Genomic DNA, 14882 nt, shown 5'->3' on the forward strand with positions numbered 1-14882 from the left:
ATAGGTTGATTTGCTCTGAGGCATGTGGGATATTCCCGAATCAGGTGTTGAACCCATGTGCCCTGCATTGGCAGGCAAATTCTTTACCACTGAGCCACCCTGGAAGCCCCTGCATCCGTGGTTTAATCCGTTGAATTAGTTTTGTTTTCCTTGCCTTGAACCAAAGGTAATTTAAGTCTTCCCTATTATTCAGGATTATTTCAACTGCAAATGATAGAAACCCAAATAAAACTGGTTTAATTAAAAAAAACAACAGTTGGCTTGAGAAAGTGTAAAGTTCATAGGGTAATGAATGGCTTCAGGTATGGCTGGATCCAGGTTCTTAAGTAGTAGCAATGGGATTCTTTCTCCATCTCTTAGCTCTAACTGAGTATTATTGGCTTGATTCTAGTAGGCTTCTCGTGGTGGCCCCAAACAATTTCAGGTTCCTCCAGCTTTGTACCTTCACTGGTTCATCCCCAGCCAGTGAAGGAGAGTTTCTCCTTAAGGAGTTTAGGGATCCACTTGAGTTGGATTAGCAGAGCTCATAAACACAGCCTGAACAATCGTTATGGCTAGTGGGATAGGATTATGCTGACTGACACTGTTGCCCTCCTCCCAGCTATAGAGGCAGTCAACCCTGCTCAACTTCATAGATGGAGAGTGGGGAAAGGGGCTCCTCAAGAAAAATGCAGGTGTGGCTAACCCAACAGGGACAGAAGCAATGGAGACCACCTTTAGTGGTTGAAACAAGTTCTGGGAACTTACCGTCATCTCTCTCCTTCTTTTGCCACTGTCCACCTTTTCTTTAGAACTGGACATGGAACAACAGACTGGTTCCAAATAGGAAGAGGAGTATGTCAAGGCTGTATATTGTCACCCTGCTTATTTAACTTATATGCAGAGTACATCATGAGAAATGCTGGGCTGGAAGAAACACAAGCTGGAATCAAGATTGCAGGGAGAAATATCAATAACCTCAGATATGCAGATGACACCACCCTTACGGCAGAAAGTGAAGAGGAACTCAAAAGCCTCTTGATGAAAGTGAAAGTGGAGAGTGAAAAAGTTGCCTTAAAGCTCAACATTCAGAAAACGAAGATCATGGCATACGGTCCCACCACTTCATGGGAAATAGATGGGGAAACAGTGGAAACAGTGTCAGACTTTATTTTGGGGTGGCTCCAAAATCACTACAGATGGTGACTGTGGCCATGAAATTAAAAGACGCTTACTCCTTGGAAGGAAAGTTATGTCCAACCTAGATAGCATATTCAAAAGCAGAGACATTACTTTGCCAACAAAGGTCCGTCTAGTCAAGGCTATGGTTTTTCCTGTGGTCATGTGTGGATGTGAGAGTTGGACTGTGAAGAAGGCTGAGCGCCGAAGAATTGATGCTTTTGAACTGTGGTGTTGGAGAAGACTCTTGATCCAACCAGTCCATTCTGAAGGAGATCAGCCCTGGGATTTCTTTGGAAGGAATGATGCTAAAGCTGAAACTCCAGCACTTTGGCCACGTCATGCTAAGAGTTGACTCATTGGAAAAGACTCTGATGGTGGGAGGGATTGAGGGCATGAGGAGAAGGGGACGACAGAGGATGAGATGGCTGGATGGCATCACTGACTCAATGGACGTGAGTCTGAGTGAATTCCGGGAGTTGGTGATGGACAGGGAGGCCTGGTGTGCTGCTATTCATGGGGTCGCAAAGAGCTGGACACGACTGAGCGACTGAACTGAACTGAACCTTTTCTTTTCCTTTTCTCTTTCTTCATTTATTTAATAACTATTTGAAGGCCTTCCATATGTTAGTCCCCATGTCTGTAGCAGAAGTACAACAGGCTGTTTCAGAAACTGACATCCACATTTAGTGAGTACTTGCTATACCTACACTTTCAATGCTCCCACCTTTGGGCTGAGCCCAATATTAGGCCCAATAAACTTGGAAAATTCTTAAAGAAATGGGAATCTCTCACCTGCCTTCTGAGAAACTTGTATGCAGGTCAAGAAGCAACAGTTAGAACCGGACATGGAACAACAAACCTTTTCAAAATTGGAAAAGGAGTAAGTCAAGGCTGTATATTGTCACCCTGCTTACTTAACTTACATGCATCTTAGAGTACATCAAGTACATCAAGTGAAATGCCAGGCTGGATGACGCACAAGCTGGAATCAAGATTGAAGGGAGAAATATCAGCAACCTCAGATGTGTAGATGACACCACCGTAGCGACATAAAGCAAAGAGGAACCAAAGAGCCTCTTGATGAAGGTGAAAGAGGAGAGTAAAAAACCTGGCTTGAAACTCAACACTCAAAAAACTAAGATGATGGCATCCGGTCCCATCACTTCATGGCAAATAGATGGGAAAACAATGACAGATTTTATTTTCTTGGCCTCCAAAATCACTGTGGATGGTGACCACGTGAAATTAAAAGACGCTTGCTCCTTGGAAGAAAAGCTATGACAAACCTAGACAGTGTGTTAAAAAGTAGAGCCATCGCTTTGCTGACAAAGGCCCATCTAGTCAAAGCTATGATTTATCCAGTAGTCATGTATGGATATGACAGTTGGACCATAAAGAAGGCTGAGCACCGAAGAATTGATTCTTTTGAACTTCGGGGTTGGAGAAGACACTTGAGAATCACTTGGACTGCAAGGAGATCAAAACAGTCAATCCTAAAGAAATCAACCCTGAATATTCATTGGAAAGACTGATGCTGAAGCTCTGATACTTTGGTCACTGGATGCGAAGAGCTGACTCATTGGAAAAGACTGATGCTGGGAAAGGTTGAGGGCAGATAGAGAAGGAGGCAACAGAGGATGAGATGCGTGGACGGCATCGTCGACTCGATGGATGTGAGTTTGAGAAAACTCGGGGAGATAGTGAAGGACAGGGAAGCCTGGTGAGCTACAGTCCATGGGGTTGCAAAGAGTCGGACACGACTTACTGACTGAACAATGACAATATTAGGCACAGGTGGAAGAGAGGAAGGGGGAAGGAATGACTTGAACTTTGCCCCTGGAAAGGAAGCAGCGGTCATGTGCTGCTAACATTGCTGTGCCTACTGGGTATCGGACCTGTGCTAAGCATGTGTGTGTCTATTGTCACAGAGCCCTGGGGAGTGGGCACTGTTGTGCCCGGCTTTCAGATGAAGAGGCTGAGGCTCACAGAGTGTGAGTTACGTGTATGAATTTACCCAGATGGTAACTATAGCTTAGAGTTCCCACTACCCCAACCACCACTCTGTACTATTTTGATGTTAGGGTCACATCATGTGACCTCAATATTACAGCACTGATTCCCCCCACCCCTCTTCCCCAGAACAGACTGAGGCCAACATAGGCCAGGCTGGTGACATGAAGATGGCAGAAGGCTAGTCACCAGAAACGCAGGAATGTCTTAACCTCTTTCATTGTCTCCCTGCCCTCTCCCCTACTGGGGGCATGATCGTGGAGAAATATTTCTCACTGCAGCAGAAACAGCAGAACAAGCACCATGATAAATGGAAGTGAACCTTTGACTTTGGTTAGTGATGGAGAGACATTAGGGACTGCTAGGGACTGGGGCAAACTTGGCCTTCAGGCCATCTCAGCAGAGCAGCTGCCATGTATGAAGGTGAGGTTTCTGTTGTCAGAACATCTGATCTTTTTTTTTTTTTTTTTTTTTGAGGAATACTATAAATACTAAAAATATTTTTTGATGAAACCTGTTGATTTGTAAATGTTGGTAATCCAAAAGATCTCAAACCTTTTGTGGGACAAATGAAACACATCTGTGACGCTGCCATTTTAAGGATTTCTGGGCCAGAAACTTCTTAAAGACAGAGTTCCAAGGCCACATAAATTAGAGACACCATAGATGCTACACCTTGCCTTGCAGATTTATGAAAGTCACCAGCATGTGCAATGATCTGAGGTGTCCTGAATAAACACACCTTCAACTTGATGGGACTTTGTCTTGCTTGAACACGTTAAAATTCCACAAATTCCTCCCTGGCCCATCTGGACCTCCGCAGCATCTCAGGGACTCATGTTGTCTGGACCAATGTCCTGACATGGTGGTGGGCACATCTCAGGCTCTAGACGGGCACCGTTCAGACATGGCCTCTCATCCCCAAGTCTGATTCCCCCATCCTGCTGGCTGGCAAGGGGTCTCCTTGGTCCTACAGTTGTCCTGAGTGCGTTCGGGGGAGATGGCCTCCTGGAGTTCTGACACGAGCTCTGGCCAGAGGGCTTTTCAGGGCGAAGGGCCTCCTGGTTGGGTGTCAGTGGGCTTCCTGGGGATGTGGTGGTGGAAGCTGCCTCTGGTGGGGTGCTCGCTGGCCAGATCCCCAAGTGTCTCCCGCATTTCCTGGGTGATGGCTCCACCCCTGGACCCGGCCTCCTGGCTTCTTCTGAATCTTCTCTCTGCTTGCATCACCCCCTCAACCCGTCACATCAGACAGCCCTGCGTCTCAGGACTGGAGGCAAGTGACTGGGTGTCTCAGGCACATACATGAGGGGGCTCCTTCCAGAGCTGAGGAGGGGAGCACCTCCTTCAGTTCCCATGCACATGCTGCTCCGCCCTGCCTCCCTCTCCTCCCCCCAGCTCCTCAGTCTCCTCCCCCTCCCCCTGCTCCCCCTCCCCTTGCTCCTCCTCACTCCCCTCCCCCTCCTCCCCCTGCTCCTCCTCACTCTCCTCCCCCTCTCCCTGCTCCCCCTCCCCTTCCTTCCCCTCCTTCCCCTCCTCCCCCTGCTCCCTCTCCTCCCTCTGCTCCCCCTTCTCCCCCACTCCTCCTCACTCCCCTCCTCCTCCCCCTGCTCCTCCTCACTCTCCTTCCCCTCCCCCTGCTCCCCCTCCCTTGCTCCTCCCCTCCTCCCCCTCCTCCCCCTGCTCCCTCTCCTCCCTCTGCTCCCCCTCCTCCCCTGGTTCCTCCTCACTCTCCTCCCCCTCCCCCTGCTCCCCCTCCTCCCCCTGCTCCTCCTCACTTTCCTCCCCCTCCTCACCTCACCCAGATCCTGCATCTTTCTTTCCCCTCATATTGGCACTGCAGAGTCTCTCAGGAAGGGCTTTGATTACCCGGGAAACCTGGACTTCCAGTCATTAACAGTAAGTGGGGCTTTCCAGGTCGCACTCATGGTAAAGAATCCACCTGCCAGTGCAGGACCACAGATTCGAGTCTGATCTCTGCATCCAGAAGAGCCCTGGGGTAGGAAATGGCAGCCCACTCCAGTGTTCTTGCCTGGAGAATCCCAGGGACAGAGGAGCCTGGTGGGCCACACTGTAGGGGGCTGCAAAGAGTCGGACACGACTGAGCGACTAGCACTCACACAACTGAGCAACTGAGCACCGTTTTTCTGGAGGGGAGGCAGAGTTGTCTGAAGAAGATTCCATGTCTGATGGGTCTCTTCCCTTCAGTTTTCATTCTGTCCTGGAGAAGGAAAGCACCGTGGGCTAAAATTCTTTACTGCAGTTAAAAGCGGTTAGTTTTCTTTAAATCAAATCATGCCATGCATTCATAGCCTCCTGTACTTGCATTGTGAATCACTGTTGAAATGGCTGAAAATGTCGGATTTGAAGTCACAGGCTTGATTATAATCATGGCCTAGCCAATTATTGGCAACATAACTTTGACAAATTAATTGAACCCCTGACTGTCGATTGCTCAGTCTGACTGGTTATATCACTTTATAGAATTGTCCAGGGGGGTCAGATGGAACTCAGTGATGTTCGTAAAGAACCTGGGATAATGTAGCCCTTCCAACACAAAGTACCAGTAAGCAGTCGTTCGATGCCACGTGGATTTGCCGTGAATCCACACTGGGAAGGCTTTACTCTGCGCTCTGGTGTCTTAGCTGTTGCAAGTGTACGTCAGGTGTCCACCCCGGAGCCTCTTACAGTCTGGCGAGGGAAAAGGAGACTAAACTAGCAAGACTAGAGGTGACTAAGTGTCCTGTAAGGAAAAACACTAATGTCCTGGTGGCATAAGGTGGGGTCCTCCACCAAACCTGGGGAACTGGGGACAGCTTGCTGTTTCATCTGATTCCCAAGGTCTCAGCCAAGGCTTCCCGGGTGGCTCAGTCAGTAAAGAACCTCCCTGCAGTGCAGGAGACCCGGGTTTGATTCCTGGGTGGGAAGATCTCCTGGAGAAGGAAATGCAAGTCACTCCAGTATTCCTTCCTGGAGAATCCTATGGAGAGGAGCCCAGCGGGCTACAGTCCATGGGTCGCAAGAGTCAGACATGACTCAGCAACTAAACCACCACCACTGAGGTCTCAGCCAGGATAGGGACACTGGGGGAGAAAGACGGGGAATGGTCCCGACGGAGGGGAGAGGCTGTGGTGAGAATCCAGGGACGGCCCTTGTGGGTTTTGCCGCTTGAATCTGTAGGGACAGAACCTGTTCCTTTTAGTTTCGCTTTAAATAAAGCTGCTAATCACGGGTGATTTCCACGTGTATCTTCTATTAGGGCCTTTTCAATGGCACTGTTTGACATGAGGTTTTTCAAGAGATGGAGTGACATTAGCATATCTAAGAGAAATTCCTTTGGGGGTGAGTTTGGAAAAGTCATTAATATAACAGAGAGGAAGTAAAAGGCATTTCTGAGCAATTTCCAATTTCAGATCCACTTTTCTGCTAGCAGGATTTTGACCTTTCTGTTCTATTTATTTAAAAAATTAAATTTTCAACAGAATTCAGTCCTCCACAATGGGGAACTCTATTATTGCTGACCCGAGTCAAAGCACAGTTCAGTCTTTGGTCTCTTGTTCTCTGCAAGCTGACATGACAGAAATGCATGGCCTGGGTCCACAGCTTCTGTACGTTCTCCAAAGATGCACCCACCTGCTTCCAGACTCCCAAGTTCACACTGGAATTCTCTATTCGTAATTGGTGATTCTCCCCGCTTTGAAGTAGCTGTAGTGGTAATAACACAAGCTACCGTTTGTTGAGTTGATGACTGCCCTTTGCTTCCAGTGTCTTCTAGTCAATCCTCCACTCAGTACGGGGTAAATTTCACAACATCTCACCTTTGCTCATATGATCTCCACACGTAAAACTCCGTATTTCTCCAGCAGCCAAGATAGCGAGCATATAAATTCCTTGATATGCAAAAAAGCCTCCTGAAGACAACTTTCCTGCCTTGACTCACACTGATCATCGTGTCCAGCCATACTTGCCCTCTTGTCTTTTCTAAAATGGGACTGCTCCCGTCTGCCTCAGGGCCTTTGCACATACAATTCACCTGACCTAGGGTGACCAACTGTTTCAGTTTCCCGGGACTGAAGAACTTCCCTCACTGTGGGATTTCCAGTGCTAAAACCAGGAAAGTCTGGACAAAGCAGAACAAAATGACCACCCCACCGGCAAGGGGAACTCTTCCCCCTGCTTTCCTGTCTCTTCACTTGGCTAACACTTGCTCTTCTATTAGCTCCCAGCTCAAGTGTCACTTCCTCCAGGAAGCCTTTCCTGACAACTTGGACTAGATTGGAAGATGCAGCCTGCCAGAATACTATTATTTTTCTCCAAAGCATTTATTTGAGTTTTTAATCTCAAGGTCACACAAATCCAACCACTAATCTGCTTTCTGTCTCTATGGATCTACTTATTCTAAATATTTTATTTCATATCAGTGGGAGGGGTAAGATGCTTGATGGGTACGAGCTTTCATATTGGGGTGATGAAACTTTTTTAAGATCTATTTACTATTTCCACTCTCTTTGCTGCTGCGTGCAGGCTACAGTTGCGGGGGTCAGGGGCTCCTCTTCATTGCGGTGTGTGGGCTGTACTGCGCCCACGTGTGTTGATTTTAAATGCTGTGAAGGAAATAGACAGGATGATGTGATAGACGAGGGCTGGGAGGAGTGGCCATGAAGGCAACCAGGCTGTGTTGTCACCTGAGAAGAGCCGAGGGGAGAAGAGGATGTCTGTGTGTTTCCATCTGTAGCACATTTGTGCACAGCTGACACATTACTGGACAAATAGAAACCACAGCGGTTGTTTTGAGGGAAGGGAAACAAGGATCTGACCTGGAGTCAGAGGAGGAAAGTTTACTTTTTATTTCTGTGGGTTTCTTTATTTTCAGAGAATTGTTTATTATGGACAAGTACAAACACGCACACAGATAGCAGTGTCATGAGTCGTGAGGTAGCGGTTGCTCAGCGCGGGCAGTATTCACTCGTTGCCAATCTTGTTTCATCTCTGTTCCCACTGAATCATTTTGAGGCAAACCCCATTTTATTTATGCATATTCTAGTTTGTCTCTCAAACACATGGATTTGTTTTAAAAATTTAATATTTTAGGTGTGATAATAGTGTGGCTAAGAATAATAGTGTTACTTTTTATTATATGTTTGCAGTTTGACTATTTGATTAAAATTATCTTTTAATATTTCTTTGTTTTAAAAGAAAGCTAGGAGCTTTTTTGTTTCCTTGGCTCTTTTTTCCCAAATGTGGTCTGCTGAGGGGCTGAATGAAGTGACTGCATGACCCACGGACAGCTCAGCCCTGTGAACCGGAACGCACGGCTTGGCCTTAGATAATGCCGGGCTCAAACCTCACGTTTCCTGCTTGTTCTCTGTCTGACTTGGACAAAGTCCTTAGCCTCTTGGAGTTGTCCTTTTCTCATGAAAAGTAAAGTAACTGAAATGAGTATCTGGCTCACTGTGAGAGTTATATGAAATTTTGCAAGAAAGGATGATAGCCCTTAGCACGGTGGTGAGACACAGCACGCGTTCTCTAAGACACCGTGCCCTGTAGCTGGCTGTCCTTCACGTTCTGGTTACAAGTATGGATTCTGGAGCCTGTATCCCTTTCTGCTAGCTGGCTAACTTTTAAAATTTAATTTAATTTTTATTATTATTCTTTTAACATTTATTGTTACCCTGACAGATGCTCAGACAGTATGTTCTTAGTGTTCAACAAATATATTGTTTTTAGGCCCCCCAGCCTTGGGGTTTAGTTCCCCAATCAGGTATCGAACCACCGGTGCCCTCTTCAGAGGGAGCAGAGTCCTAACCACTGGACCCCCAGGGAAGTACCTGGGTGACTTTTTATAAGGGGTTAAAAGGTACATATAATATGTTCCACCAAAATATGGTAGTTAGCATTGCTAGCATTGTTACTTTATACTTGTTGTTGTTTAATCACTAAGTTGTATCTGACTTGTTTGTGATCCCATGGATGGTAGCCCACCAGGCTCCTCTGTCCATGGGATTTCCCAGGCAAGAATGCTGGACTGGGTTGCCATTCTCTTCTTTAGGGGATCTTCCCGACCCAGGGATCGAACCTGCGTCTCCTGCATTGGCGGAAGGATTCTTTACCATGGAGCCGCCAGGAAGCTCCACTACACCTACACCTACACATAAACATTTTACATCACAAAATCAGCTGCACCGTGGTTCAGGATGGAAGAGCATAAGGTTCCCCAAAGATGTTGAGGCTCAGTTCTCACAAATAGCACTGTCAGACTGAAAAATAAGCATGCACATTCGCTCTAGACTGGAGCCCGTGCCTACTGGCAGTGACAGAATAGAAGAGGGGGTCAGGTCAGCTCCCGCAGCGGCCCAGCCAGCGCCCCTCTCCCCTGGGGGAAGGGTCGGCTAGTGCAGTACAATGGAAGGACCTTTTTTCTGTAGCTTTGCTAAGCAAAGAGTGGGAAAATGCAATAAGGGCTAAACTTCCGGAATTCTGTTCAACTGTGAACTTCAGAAAAAAGTTTACCGTCTTCCTTTCTTCAAGTATCATCCCTTTTACATCCAGGCATGGCTTCCCGGGCAGCTCAGGGGTAAAGAATCCACCTGCCAGTGCAGGAGGCTCAAGAGATGGGAGTTCAGTCCCTGGGTCCGGAAGATCCCCTGGAGAAGGAAATGGCGACCCACTCCAGGACTCTTGCCTGGGAATCCCACGGACAGAGGAGCCTGGCAGGCTACAGTCTGTGGGGTCCCAAAGAGTTGGGCATGACTGAGCACATACACATATGGGGATTGCTTGTCTGAGAGGCACATCTTTATGTGAAAATATATGCCAAAGCCTTTAGCTCGGACGCAGAGTACTCCCGCAGAAAGCAAGTTTCGTTGTTACAGTTGTCACTGTGATGAAGATATGTGCACAGATAACCGTGACACAAGGCAGACACCAAGGAGCATCTTAGGAAAGTACGAGGGAGACTGGAATGGAAGCTTAGAGAAGAAAGGATTCGCCTCCAGCTTGAAGGTGGATGGCAAGAGTCTTGAGAAAAGGAATTGACAATGATGCTAAGAGGGAGGGGAATTTCAAATGACCCTTGAATGATGGGAAGTGTTTGGACATGTGGAGATGAGGGGAATGTGGAAGAAGCCAGCGTGAGCAGAGATCTTATGGGACGTGTATAAGAAGTTTGGCTTCTCTAGGGTGTGGATTCCATGAAGAGGGAACTGTGAGAATTCAAGTGGGAATTACAGATCCTGACCGAGTCGTGGAAGGCCTTGAACTCAAGGCTGAGGGACAGAGAATCTAATCTCTGGGTCAGTGGCTCATAAACTACTGTCCTGACACACCCGATGGATGGTGTTCATATACGTGGCTCTCCCTTACGGGGAGAGCCAGGGTTTTGCACAATCCAATGTAATTCCCTTGCTTCCTCTTCTGTTTAAGAGAATGTATCAGAAGGCAAGTGAGTGAGAATGACATTTTCAGAGAGATGGACCCCACTGATTCACTTTGAACAAACTGATCATTATCAAACTTTGTCAAATTTAGAAGCAGTAGATTATACGGTGGTTAAAAAATGGGGCCAGGTTGCTTGGGTTTGACCCCCAGGTCTTCTGCTTACTGCCTGGATGACCTCGGGCATGACACTGAACCCCTCAGTGCCTTTATGTCCTCGTTTGTCAACTGGGGGAAAGAGAGTGCCTACGTCACAGGGCTGTTGGGAGGACTAAATGAAGTATTGCGTGTGACATGCTTGGCATAGAGTAAGTGCCCTGAAAGGGTTAGGTATTACAGTTTGTAAGTCACTGAAGACTCCTGGGTGGTGGACACTGTGGCTCTCAACTGTGGGGTTTTGAGCAGAATGACGGCAGGGTCAAAGATGCAGAATGACCGAGCAGCACAGAATGGAGTGAGGGGGTGGGCTCTGAGGTCCGCCTGTGTTTGAGCCCGGCGTCACCGTCTACACGGCCTTGAGTCAGAAGAATAAAGTCTCTGAGCTTCAGGCTCCCTTCTCTTCTGTAAGATGAATGTGATGTATCACAGCCTGGTTGGGAGGCGTCAGCGAGACGAGGCTTGTGAAGCCCGTCGTGGGCCCTGGTGCGTCTGTCAGCGTCTGCTGCTGTGTGACGAAGGGCCGCAGCTTTGCCCTTAAAGCAGCTCACAGTTGTCACCTCACAGTGTCTGTGAGTGTCTCCTCCTAGGGTCTCCACAGGCTGCAAGCCAAGGTGTCAACAAGGGCCGGGTTTTCATCCGAAGACTGGAGAAAGATACACCTCCACATTTGCGTGACTGTTGGTAGAATTTGTTTCTCGCTGGCTGGCAGCTGGAGACCACCTTCAGCTCCTGCCTATTCGTAACTGTTGATCTGAGGCCGCCCTCAGTACCTTGGCCCCTAGGCCTCCCTTGAGATGACCACGTGCTTCACCAAAGTCTTCAAGGGAGACAGTCTCTTCCAAAGTGGGCATTGGATTCTTATTTAATGTAATTGCATACATGTAATCACATCATTCTGTCACCACTGCCATTTCTATTGGTTAAAAGCAATTCACAAGCTTCCCTGCTGTCTCAGTGTTAAAGAATCTACCTGCCAAGCAGGAGACATAGGTGTGATCCCTGGGTTGGGAAGATCCCCTGGAGAAGGAAATGGCAACCCACTCCAGTATTCTTGCCTGGGAAATCCCATGGATGGAGGAGCCTGGCAGACTTCAGTCCACAGGGTCTCAAAGAGTTGGACACGGCTGAAATGACTTAGCATGCGTGCTTGAACCCACCCTAGAGGGCGAGGCGGTGTCAAGTATCATGCTCTCAAGGGGCAGAGAGTCAGGTGTATTTGGAGACAGGCATTGTTGACAGCCCCAGGTGGATAGTGAACAGAGAAATCAGAGTAGTGCTTCTAACTACTCAGAGGTTTGCCTAAGGGGCCTGGACACCCTCTGACTCCACACCAGTTCTCCCCTTATCCTCGGTTCTATGCCCCTGGGTGATGACCTTCCCAGAATGCATCACCTAGATTCACGCTAATACCTCTGGTTTCTGGTCAGATTCAGCCAAAGCGGTGGCTGTAGGAGTTTGGAGGATGAAAAAGAGATATTTAGGTAATTTATCTTCCTGTTTTCCCTATCCTCCATCTCCGTCCACACCTCACCTTAGGCAGCCCCCTCCCACAACTGGAGCTTTCCGTGGGCTCCACTAAGAGCTCTGTTCATTCAGCATTTCTCTCCCGTGCCTGTGTGGGGTGTGTGTGGGGTGTGTGTGCGTGTGTGCGTGCGTGTGTGCGTGTGTGTGCGCGCATGCATGTGTAAGTAATGAAAACTGTGCTTTACTTCTTTTTCTCAGTGTTTTTTTTTTTTAACTTTTTGCTTTGTATTGGAGTGTAGCCAGCTAACCGTTGCGATAGTTTAGGTGAAGGGCAGTGGGACTCAACCGTATATATACGTGTATCCATCCTCCCCCAAACTCCTCCCTTCCAGCCTGCCGCTTAGCCCTGAGCAGAGTTCCTTGTGTCATACAGCAGGTCCTTGTTGGTTATGCAATTTAGATAGAGCCATGTGTACCTGTCCATCCCAAACTCCCTAACCATCCCTTCTCCCCTCCCCGCCCCCAGCAGCCATAAGTTCATTTTCCAGGTCTGTGCGTCCCTTTCTGTTTTGCACGTTCATTTGTATCATTTCTCTTTAGAGTCCTCCTTTAGGAATGTCATGCGCCCTGTCTCCTCTATCTGAAGCACTTCACTGACTGTGACTCTCTCTGGGTCCATCTCTGTTCCTGCAACTGGCATGATTCCGTTCTTTTCTGTGGCTGGGTAGTGTTCTGGTGTGTGTGTGCACCACATCTTCTCTATGGACTCCTCTGTCAGTGGACACTTAGGTTGTTTCCCTGTCTTGTCTATTGTAAATACCACCGCAATGAACATGGGGGTGCATGTATCTCTTCAAATTATAGCTTGTCCTGATATATGCCCAGGAGTGGGATTGCTAGATCATATGGCTACTCTATTTTTAATTTTTTAAGGAATCTCTTTACTGTTCTCCATACTGAGTACGTGTTAATCACTTCAGTTTTGTCCAACTGTTTGCAGCCCTATGGACGGCAGCACACGAGGCTCCTCTGTCCATGGGGATTCTCCAGGCAAGAATACTGGAGCAGGTTGCCATTTCCTTCTCCAGGGGATCTTTCCAACCCAGGGATCAAGCATGCATCTCTCACATCTCCTGCATTGGAAGCAGCTTCTTTACCACTAGCGCCACCTGGGAAGTTCTTCACAGCAGCTGCCCCAGCGTACGTTCCCAGCAACACCGCTTTCCTCCTAAGACCGCACTGTTCTCCTCGCCTCCCTGGTGCGAAGGTGACTCCCTATCCTTTGATGCCTCTGGGAACTCTGCCCACAGCCTTGAGAGTAAACTCCGCTGATCTCTCTTACGTTACCCCTTGCAATGGGCTGTCCTCACTAGGATCCCGACTGATAAATCTGACATGTCGCCTTTTGACCTCAGTGGAATGATGTAAACACTGTCTTTCCCGTGGTTGACTTTTAGGCCTGTAAATTCCTGTAGAGTTATATGCAAGCCACTTGAGAATGATTAAGTTAAAGAAAATACTTTGGCTGGAAGCTATGTCAGTGTCAGTTCTAAATTTTGGTGGGGCGGGGAAGATCCTGTTGAAAATCTCCAAACTCCTAGCTTATCTGATTGCTTTTATGATGCACCTTTTCTCTTGACAGTAAACTCAGTTTCTAGTATCTGGATTATATGTCTGGCTTTTCTGAGCTTGAAGTCAATTGGAAAGAATTCGGAAGGTTGGAGAGGTGTGTTAGCTGCGCACACGCCCCCGTGGTTCGTGTCCCCTGCAGCCTCATGCCCTGTGCAGCCTCTTTGCAAGTTATTTTCTCTAAGGGAGCCGAATGTGTCTTCCTGTCCCAGACCTTGGCTCTGTCTGTGTGATTTGCTTTGGCAAACAACGTTAGTGGCCGTGCTGCAAAGTCCTGGAAGATGCTTATGAGATTGCGCTGGCCCCCTTGCCCCTCAGCCTGCACCATGAGGACAACATAGCTGGGCTGCGCTGGGGGGAGGAAGAGGGCGGACGGAAGGCTCGTGGAACAGGCAGTCCCCAGCAGAGTCAGTGGAGTCACGTGGCAGGGCCAGGACCCACGCGGCTGGGAGGGTGCGTAGTCAGGGGCTTGTTGTGCAGAATTACTGCGGCTGTAACTCATCCACGTGGAGATGAGAAGCCAACTATTTCACAGCTTATTCTTCTGGTAGTTCCCCTCACAGGACTAAGAATCTGCTTCACGGAAGGCCCTGGGGGGCAGTCATGAGTGAGCCAGATGGGGTCCCCAGCCTCGGGTCCTCCCTCAGCTCAGTCATTGCCACTCAAGCGTCAAGGATCCCCGAAGCCATGGATGAGACACTTCGTATCATCCTGCACTTGCTCCTTGCGGCTGTGTTTCTTCAGGGTCTTTTGATTGTAAGTGATAGAAACTCAATCAAACTGACTTCAGCATAAAAGGGAAAAGGACATATTGACTCCTGTAACTGAGAAGGTTAGGGAGGATGACTCAAGGCACAGCTGGATTCACTGTGGTGAAGACTTGATCCATGTCCCTCTGGTTCCTATCTTAGCCAAGAAAACAGGTGAAGTGTAATAATGATGCTTGAATCGTTATATAAATATAATCATCATATGTATAATGATGCTTAAATCATTAATGATCCTTGAATGCTTACTATATGCCACTC

General features: G+C 48.0%; 1 long non-coding RNA gene across 1 annotated transcript in view; it reads left to right on the forward strand.

Annotated features, from left to right (window-relative positions):
* LOC147359938 (uncharacterized) overlaps positions 1-14882 on the forward strand; it is a 64197-nt gene that overhangs the window by 23208 nt on the left and 26107 nt on the right. The gene's annotated exons all lie outside the window — the stretch shown is intronic.

This window comes from Bos grunniens, chromosome 13, assembly GCF_055505025.1.
Source record: "Bos grunniens cultivar Pamir isolate PY7600 chromosome 13, Bosgru_T2T1.0, whole genome shotgun sequence".
Taxonomy (NCBI): Eukaryota; Metazoa; Chordata; class Mammalia; order Artiodactyla; family Bovidae; genus Bos; species Bos grunniens.